Genomic DNA, 10,268 nt, shown 5'->3' on the forward strand with positions numbered 1-10,268 from the left:
CGGCTTGTGAAGCTGCTAAAGAGGCCGTCTGGCTCAGAAAAGTTCTTGACACAGCTAGAAGTTGTTCCAGATATGTCTAGGCCCATCACCCTCTATTATGACAATAGTAGTGCGTGGGCGAACTCCAAGGAACCCAGAAGTCATAGGCGCGACAAACACATAGAGCGGAAGTATCATCTGATCCGCGAGATAGTGCATCGAGGAGACGTGATAGTCACGAAGATCGCCTCAGAGCAAAATGTTGCTGATCCGTTTACGAAGGCTTCACGGCTACAGTGTTTGAGGTTCACCTTCAGAAGCATGGGTCTATAGGACCCCCGCAAAATGGACTAGGCAAGTGGGAGATTTTGTTGCACTGGGTTTTATGCCCTAGTTTATTGTTTTGTACCTGTTTACTTGTACTCCCCACTTCACTTTAGGACAAGTGGGAGATTGTTGGGGTTTGTGCCTTAAAGTCTCCTGTCTTGTAGTTTGTAAAACAACTTTGTACGAACATTTGTGATGTATAATATAATATGATATTTACTTCACTTCTTGACTTTGTACATTTTTGATTTTTTTTATTTTACCACAAATTAATAAACTTAATATTCCCTGGTTGTCTTTATGTAACTTACGCATGTATGTAGTGACATATGAGTGGATCATGTCTTAAATGACAACCAAAATAGTCTGTAGTATATGGATATAGGAAGGAAACCTTATCCTGGTAACAGTACAGACGCGACCCGCTTTGTGGAATTGTTACAAAATGTTGTGACTTGTCACAGATGGTCTGATCCATAATCATTCGTGTAGTGGACATGCAAGCGAGGGCATCCTATACAAAGAGTTTGTATAAGACTTGACCTCGAAGTGTTAATGTCTTTGTCATATAACTCCGTTCATGTTGAGACTTCACTTACTAGGATGACCATAGGTAACATGACCTCAATCCTGAGTGAGTTGGGAACTCTTGCCATTGAGAGTGTTCTTTGATTTGCATGAGTGGGAGTGGCCAGAGCGCCGACTCAAACCTACCATTTTGGGGATTCGTCTGATTTGGGAGCTAGGAACTCAGCTTCACAAGATGAAGTTCACTCCTTCCCCAAAGCAGGGGTAAATAATAGACTGCTTCTTAAGGGCTGATCCCGGGGCTTGAACGATATGGCGCCATGCACCTTCTCATGGCCCGGGAGGTGTTCACACATAGTATATGTTGTATTGTTCATTAGAGGGATCAGTGGTACTTAACGAGGAAAATGTAATTACAAGGGCAAAACGATAATTTGGCCTGCTGTAATTACGAGCATCTGTGAAAGGTCATCGTACTGATGATTGGTTATATCCAATGGACATGGAAATATATCTATGGCAAGAAGAATTTAACTATCGGTCTTTAGTGGAATGTCTGGCAGTTAACAGATGGTGGATATCGTGATTAAAGAGTTTAGTCAGCGATTCACGTACCGTTGGAGCTTCAAGCCATAGATCCATAAGGTCCCTTGGTGGCTTGGATACAAGTTGAGAGTCAGTTTTTGGGTTAGTTTGAAATGTTCAAATTGACAAAAGGGAGTTCGATTATATATGATATAATTGAACGAGTTAATTTAATATGATATAATTAACTTTATGTATGAGATATATTAATTTGGAGAAAATTGGATATAAATATAATTTATATCTAGTGGAGGAAAATATTATAATTAATATATGATATTAATTTATGTGTTATAAATATGATGAGATCACATTCATTGGACGGTTATAAAGGAAATGGGACGACGTCTCTTCTGTTCTAATAACGGATGGGTGTATTGAAAGATCACTTTGATATGCATAAATAGCTGACGGTGTGTTAATCATGAGATGCGCGGACATTGTGATTAAGAGTGTGTCATCGCTTAGAAAATCAGTGCCTATACGATAGTGCCTGCACGATCGCTTACATATATGATATTGCTAAGCGATCGCTTATCAATAACACTTTCGTGTGCTATTTACTAAATGATCGTTTACCTTTTCCTAAGTGATCGTTTAGCTCCCGATATTTACTAAATGATCGTATAGATGATCGCTTAGTTTTTCCTACACAATCGTTTAGACGATCGCTCACCCTTGTCTTACGCGATCGTATAGGCAATCACTTACCCTTTCCTACACGATTGTTTAGACGATCGCTTACTTTTTCCTACACGATTGTATACTTCACCTAAACGATCAAGCATGCTGTCTATGCGATAGATGACCTCATCTCCCACTTGCTTGATCGTTGTGTACGGTCTCACTTTCTCCTTCCCTCTACCAAATCCGAACAAAGCCCATACTTTGGATTCTCACTCCAAAAATATTGAGGGCTCTGAGTGGTGGTGTCATCTCCGTTTCCTTCTGTTCGAGTGGTGATTTTTTGAGGTAGACGGTTGGATTTTAGACTTGCTGTGAAGAAGAAATCTTCAACTGGTATGATCTCTTGATCTCTTTAGCATTATGAATGCATATTAGTATGTTTGAATGTATATGTGGTAATTCTATCACAATGAGTTGGAAAATCCGCTTTCGCTCGTAGGTACTTTGATTAAGAGTTCCTTCATTGAGTTGGTATATTTTACAAACTCACCCTAACTCTCCCTTCTTCCCATGTTTTAGTGGCTCTACTCATCGGCCATTGTCACACTCCGAGAACTAACTTCAGGCTCCGACAACCACCTCCGTTGACAACTCTGGTGACCAACTTCGAGCTCCGACAACTACCTTCGATGACAATTCCGACGACGAAATCTGAACTTTGACAACCACCTCTGATGATAGCTCCGGCTACCAACTCCGACAACTAATTCTGGCCTCTGACAACCACCTTCGCGATACCAACTCTGACAACCAATTGGCTCTGACAACAAACTTCGATGACCAACTCCGACAATCACCTTCATAGGCTCCGACAACCACCTCCGACTAGAAACTCTGATGAAAACCACCTTCGACAATCACCTTTAAGCGACTGATGCGTTGTATGTCAACCCCGTACTCCATTTTTCCTACATAAGTGAGTAACAAGCATGTTAAGTAAAATTGTGAGGAGGTAAAGAAAGTAGACAAATGGAGAAAGAAAATTCTAAGTGTTAGAAATACTTAGTCAAGGGTGAGTTTTAGATAATATAATAAGTGAAACTTGGCTAAGTATGGAAGCAAAGTGTAGGCATCCGTTGATGGAGAAGTGTGGATGCATGGGATTGCGTGTGTAGCAACCAAAGCTTGTAGAGGTTAAGTGTTAAAGGCAAGGATAAACTATGCGTTGGTATTAAGGATGAATGCATGGGTTGAAAGGCATGATGCGTTGATAAGGCTTGCGGCAGCCTCAAGTGTGTGTGAGCAAAGGCGTTGGACGATCGTGTAGTAGATGAGTGGTACTATACGATTAGGTATGCGATCGTCTACTAAGTGAACGACACTACACGATGAGGTAGGCGATTGTGTAGGCGGACGCTGGGCAATCGTGTAGTAATTGCGTGGAGCTGAACAATGCGCTAGACGATACGAAAGATCTCGCTAAACGATAGCGCTATACTTTGGACGATAGCGCTAAGCGAAGAGGCATTGGCACTGCACGATCGGCATCAGCACTATATGATGAGCTACACGACAAGCGCTAGACGATAGACATTGGGCACTATGCGATGTACGCAAGGTGTTGAAACTCGATGCACGCTAAATTTATATTATGAGGCGAAGGCCTAACGTGGGTTATGAAGGAAGGGAATGAAAAACAAATTAATTGAAGAAACTCACTAATTGGAATTGGCCGGAAGCACTAAGTGTTGGATGAGGTGGCGGTTTGACCATTGAACAGGGGAGGCGACAAGGAGTATAAAAGGAAGAGGAACTTCAGAAGCTAGGTTTTTGCAAACAACTTGAGCAAATTAAGTGAGATCGGTGCCAATTGAAAGGTGGGAGAACTTAGATTTTGAGGTTGATTTGCCGGAGAAAGATCTCATGGGGAGAAGAACAAAAAGTGAAGAATTTGCAGAAGGGACAGATCCTTAGATTAATCAGGGCTCGAAGTGAAGATTGGAAGCTCCAATCCAAATTACGCGAAATTTGGGGCCGAGATTTTAAGGTAAGAAATTAACTCCATTCTAAACAGGTTTGTAGAAGAAGGTTTTTTTAAAAAGAGTTATGGATTTTGAGTTATGAATTTTTGAAGTTGGAACAGGGAATCGGTGCGTAAGCAGGCAGCAGTTTGAAAGAAAGCTGGTGGACCACTAACTTCTAGAAATATTTCATGAATTGACTGTCCTAAAATTAAGTTGATTTTAGTGCATGCGATGAGAAATAGAGGCATGCGTTTCATCATTGAAATCATGATTGGCATAGAAAAACAATGCGGTGACTTACTAAAGTAATCAATATTTAATGATTGTGCCGACTAAAGAGAATGCGATGATAAAATTATCAAAGTTAAAATGAGATGCGAGAGTGCTTCCCCGACAATGGTGGCAAAAACTTGATGTGTTGTAAATATGATGAATTAATGATGTGTATTACGATGATGGTGTGTGTTGTACATGCAAGTTTTCCTAGCAAAATCTAAGTATAAATCCTACTAGGTTTCCTGGTAAGCCCAGGGTTGAACATAAGGACTACAGAGACAGTATGCGACAATGATTTCTGATTCCTTTTCGGTGACAAATAAAACAATGAGTTGGTTGGTATGTTTGTTTGAGGTATAGATTCTATGTGGCGGAATTGGGAAAAGAGAAGAAACAACAAAACACTAAAAGAAAGACTTACACGAGAACCCTTCCAAAAGATTAAGGCTCTAAATTCTCACATTTCTCCTTCCAAGACGAAAGGATGACTCTCAAGAAAAGAAAGAAGAGCAACCACATCCGTCATATCGGAAAGAGCACGACAAAATCAAAAGAAAAACGAGCAAGAGCTCCCTATCCACACGAGAAAATCAGCCACAGATAATTTTTAAAAGAAAACAAATGATACAAACGGGGAAATACCCTATAGGGATGTCTCCCCCCCACCTAGTGATCTTCTAAAAAGTATGTTCTCTCCCGTCCCCCTCCTCACATCAGACCCAAAGAACAAAAGCACGGATCTTGAATGTCAATTTACATGAATAGTTTCTAGCATGACCGTTATTAATGCTTATGGTTGCTTGATCTTCAATTGATTCATTTCATGATTTAAAATCTTGCTTTAACAAGAGAGTTTTAGATTTGATCATGCATGCTAGACTATCGTTTGCACACAATAAAGTAGTCGAAAAACAATAGAGAATGTCGTTGAAGAGTCTTAATGCTTTGCTTAATTATCTAATTTCAAGAGATTAGTAATTAGTAGTTAAGTGAAAGAAAAGATCAACTCCGGAAGTATCAATCTGGATAAAAGACTTCTGGATCTAGGAGTTGTGTTAATTGGTTCAAGAGTTAAAACAATTAAGTTTAGTAAATCTATTGATGGAATTTATTCCCTAGAACGTCTCTTTGTTGAAAATTTTCATACTTGATGTCACACCCCCTCCCAGATTATCCTCTTAATCTGGAAGAGAATGTGGTTGTAGTAGTTACCAACCCTTTTGTGGCACTTACTGCCCAACTAACCTAATTAGTCTATTTTAGAAACCCTAGAAACAAGTAAACATTCACTGAACAACCAAAACTTAACCACTTCTAACATCAACAGGGTTTCATATACGACATATATATACAACTTATATACAAGCACAAGATTCAGTGGGTCGCATAGTACTAAACTAATCTCTGTATGAATGACACGTGTACAGATATTAACAAAACAAACACCTAAATTTTTCTTAAAGTTGGAGTCTTTGAGTGGCAGAGCAGCAGCGCAGTTATCTTCTGGAGAGATGACCACTACCTGGGGGAGAAGAAAACATTTAAAATGGGTGAGCAACTAGCCCCGTAGTGACTAATAAATCATAAACAACATGCTTTATAATTGAAAACTACAAAGCAAACTCATACTTAAAACATTTCATCATAGCATAGCTCAAAACATAACTTTACATAATCTTTAAGTTGAGCAAGAACCCTTTTGCTCAATCTCTCAACATTAAACCTTAGTTGGCGTGGAGTATTCTCATCACAACCAACATCGTATCTACCTACGTGTACGTGGTTATTACTAAGTACCGTCATACCTTAGGTACTATTGCCTGGATATCTTCTCATTATCCTTCAATATTGGGTTCTAGCATTCATCATAAAACTCATACTTTGAAATAAATCATACTTTGTTAGCATAGCATCATAAGATATATGCTTTAATATTTTTGCTAAAAAGCATCATCCCTAATGCATGCTCTTTGGACAAATAAGTAATGAAATACTTAAGTCATGCTTATAAACTCCTTTAAAACATAGCATGCATTAATAGCTTTCATGAAACATAGTTTGCTTGGAAAATATTTTAATCATGAATATAGACAAGCATAAGTCTAACATTTCATAAGCATGTGTTACTAAACATTTGAAAAATATTTACTTTGTCACTCACAGTCTTTGGCGTTCTTTTTAGGGTTGATAAGCCCTTCCAATTGGCGTTAATCCTATGAACATGAACATCATGTTTAGTTACTAGCACCGGCATCCTTATAAGGTTAACTTCCATAAATGAGCTCAAATTCAGCCTACCATAAGATGCTTTCATTATTAACATATACCTTGCTATGCATTCAACACTTAGAAATTTCCTTGAAGTTTAAGCCTTTGCTATGCGGCCAACACACATCACCATCGCACATACCCATGCGCCAATCACATGTCATAGGCACCCCTTTAGCCACACATCAATGCACACACTGCCCCCTATGCGTCCAAGCCTTCAGCATACGCCCGCATAGCCCAACGCATAGCTCAACGCAAGCTGGCGCTCAACCTTGCCCTTGCATGCACGTCAGCCTAGTGAGTTGCCTGCTTGCTCAATCCAAGCAAATGCCTACTTGTTCAAAATTTCCAGATTCAAATTTAAGCTCGAATAACTTATTATCCAAGCCTTATCTCAGAAAATTTCCTTCTACAAACTTGTTTAAAATTGTCTTAACTAGCTTACCTTAAAATTTGAGTTCAGAATTCCTCGTGGTTTGGCCAGAATCTGTCAATTTCCACCTTTGGCCCAGATTCACCCGAGAGCCTAGCCTTTTTGCAAAATCTTCAGTTTCCAACTCGGTTCCTATAGAGATTTCTTCCGACAGCCTTAGAACATCAACTAGGCTCACCAAGCTTTCAAATGGCACTGGAATCACCTCATTCGCACAAGTAAAGAGCTTAAACTGAGCCTTTGAACTGAAGTTCCCCTTTTATACCAAGCTCTGCATGTCTTCAAGCATTCTTAGGCTACCAAATTAACCACTATGTGGGATTAATTCCCTTAATTCTGACAGTTGGTCCACTATAATAGGTTACTAAGTTGCTGACCACCATTCAATCAATGCATGGCTTCACCCCATTGCCTAGCTCCCTTGTCAGCGCCATCGTATAGCCTAAGTGCCATCGCATACCTCTTTGGCTGCATGCCCCTCTCGGCCATCGCATGCCTCTTTTGGCCGCATGCCCTTCTTGGCCATCGCATACCTTGCGTCGAACGTCTGGCCTAAGGCCTTCCTTGCTCGCAACTCATGCTTAGCCAACGCCTCATCATGCCCATCGCCTATCACACTTGCCTTACACATCATTACCCAACTAACCTCGCATGGGCTGATTCAATGCATTGCCTATGCTAACACATGGCAACCTCACGACCGCACTCATCTTCATGGCATGGTCTCACACCCGTCACAGCTCCAAATAACCTCTACACACCTTGGCTGTCGCGCACCCCAAGCTCCATGCGTCAATGTCTCAAAATTCCACGCATGGCCATTCTTGGCTTCCATACTTAACCAATTTTTCTTCATCCATTGCCCTCTGAATTACCACCCGAGAGCCATATATTTGAACACTTAGAGCTTTCTTCCTTTCATCCTTGACCATCTTCATGCCCTTCCCTACGAACATAACATTAACTCATGCTTAACATACTTAAAATATTAATGAATATACTTATGTAGGGAAAATAGGGTTCGGGGTTTATATTTGATCACTTTACTTGCTTTCTTAGGATATTACTTTCATCATAAGTCAGTCCCCCTAAGAAAAATTAGAACAATCTTTGAATAGCTAAAAGATTATCAAATTGATTCTTCCTTGAGGATGATACTCAACCAAGATCGTTTTAACTATATCATAATTTGATGTGTGCGCTTGCGCGACATTAATAAACTCAACAAGTCGACTCAATGGCTTCCAAAAAATGTATATTTTCATCCACCAATGAAATTTTCTTTTTCCTTTTTTTTTTTCTTTTAGCTAATTATAAAATTTTGCTTTAATATTTGTACCATGCATTCTTTTATCTTGAATCTTTTAAAATTTTCAATTGCATATCCTTGGCCTTGAATCTTTCAAGTTCCAATTTCATCCTAGATGTTATAATGTGATTAGTTTTTTTGTCCATGAAGTTCTATCTGATTAAATGCTAATATTTATTAATACAATGTTTACCTGCCTTTAAAATATATTCTATAACTTAATTACCCCAAGTTCTAATTCAATGATCTAGACATGCAAAATCAAAACCCTACCTACTTCACATTGTTTCAACTAAAAATAACGAACTTTGACTCACAGTGAGTGGTTGTGATCGAAAAAAAGACCCATTTGAACTGTACTATGCTAACAAATAAGAACGGAGTGCAGAGGGGACCATCGTCTAACTAATAGTCTATTAGGAATCAGGTAGTATGAGATACCTTTGTCCCACGTTGGTTAGAATGGGATGACCAATTTGGTACTTAAGGCCTATTTGGGATTGCTTTTTAAATCATACAAAACTATTTTAGGAGAATCTTAACGGCAGTTGTTTGATAAAATAATTTATTTATTAATCTATCTAGATTCACTTTTAAAATTGTTCTAACATGCAAAAGTTATTTGATAGAGCTTTTAGATTTTAGTTTTCCTAAAAATTTGGTATCGTCCCTTACCCATTTCAAATTTTTATTTCATTAATTTATTTTCTAATATTTATTTTAAATTTTAGTCGGTTCAAATTCTTATAACAATTACTTTAAAAAAATTATTTCACAATTTTTTTAATTAAACAAAAATGATTGCAATTTAAATCATATAAATTGTCAAATAATTATAAAACTAAATGACACTAACTTAGTATTAATTTACCAAACATCTTAACTATTTGTCTAACTTAAAATTAAAATTTACCAAACATCTTAACTATTTGTCTAACTTAAAATTAAAATTTACCAATCACTCTTTTACTTCTATCCACAGCTGATTTTTCTAGAAACACAGCTACCAACAATTATTTTTAAAGCTACAGCAATCCAAAATGAAGCCTTAAGTGGCTTGCCTTAAGCTACAGCAATACCTGCTGCTCACGGTAACTCTATCTCAAAGCAATTGTCTCAAAAAAGGAAGCCCACATCCATTTTGCCACGATGTCTCTATCACAGAGGCTAAACTTTTCTATGTTCAACTCACCTATGCTAAGCTGTGTCAAAACCACCACCCACCTAATCAAATGGATATCCCCACTCTTGTCAACACCTTCCCACAAAAGTCCTCTAGCAATTCTTTTCAAGCTGCAAATAGAGGAAAGAATCCGACCAATGGAAAGAAAATAAGTTGGGATAAATCGACATGGATGAGAATAAACCTTCCCCTTGAAGATTTTCTCTTTTACAGGGAGCGAGAATTTTTAATATTTTCCACAATACAAGTCTAAAAGGATGGTCAAATATTTTAATCATGACAAGTTTTGATTGAGAAGAATGAAATAATACAAAACTGTCAGTCACGAACCAATAGAAAAGGACCAACAAAAGACCTGCCTCCAAAAAATGGAAACTCAAAACGGAACCAAACAAGAACTAGTCTAACAAAACAAGAAGACTTGTAATCTAAAAGAATAAGGTTCTACAAAAAGTTACAGAAGTCTTTAGATATAAACAGCTAAAGTGGCGCATTAAACCAAACAAGTTAACAAGGGACCATACCTCCCAAGACCTCTCCACACCCTTAAAGATTCAATTATACCTATCAATCCATATACACCATTAAAAAATAAAAAAGAATAATAAATTTATTAAAAATAAATATAAAAAAATAAATAAAGGACGCTTTCTCCCCATGGAAAGGGTGCAATAAAACCTGCTCATAATAAGATACCACAGATTGTTACAAGACAAACAAACTCTA

At 38.1% G+C, this 10,268-nt stretch overlaps 1 long non-coding RNA gene across 2 annotated transcripts; it reads right to left on the reverse strand.

Moving 5' to 3' along the window:
* Positions 1–5,605: 5,605 nt before the first annotated feature.
* LOC120080339 lies at positions 5,606–9,116 on the reverse strand. 2 transcript variants are annotated; one of them, XR_005482479.1, is made up of 3 exons: positions 7,063–9,116; positions 6,508–6,948; positions 5,606–5,868 (listed from the first exon to the last, which is right to left on the reverse strand). It is a non-coding gene; the product is annotated as an uncharacterized LOC120080339 (long non-coding RNA). The 2 variants fall into 2 exon arrangements; XR_005482478.1 differs by having other exon boundaries at positions 6,508–6,559; positions 6,674–9,116.
* Between the last annotated feature and the right edge of the window lie 1,152 nt (positions 9,117–10,268).

Source organism: Benincasa hispida, chromosome 6, assembly GCF_009727055.1.
Source record: "Benincasa hispida cultivar B227 chromosome 6, ASM972705v1, whole genome shotgun sequence".
Taxonomy (NCBI): domain Eukaryota; kingdom Viridiplantae; phylum Streptophyta; class Magnoliopsida; order Cucurbitales; family Cucurbitaceae; genus Benincasa; species Benincasa hispida.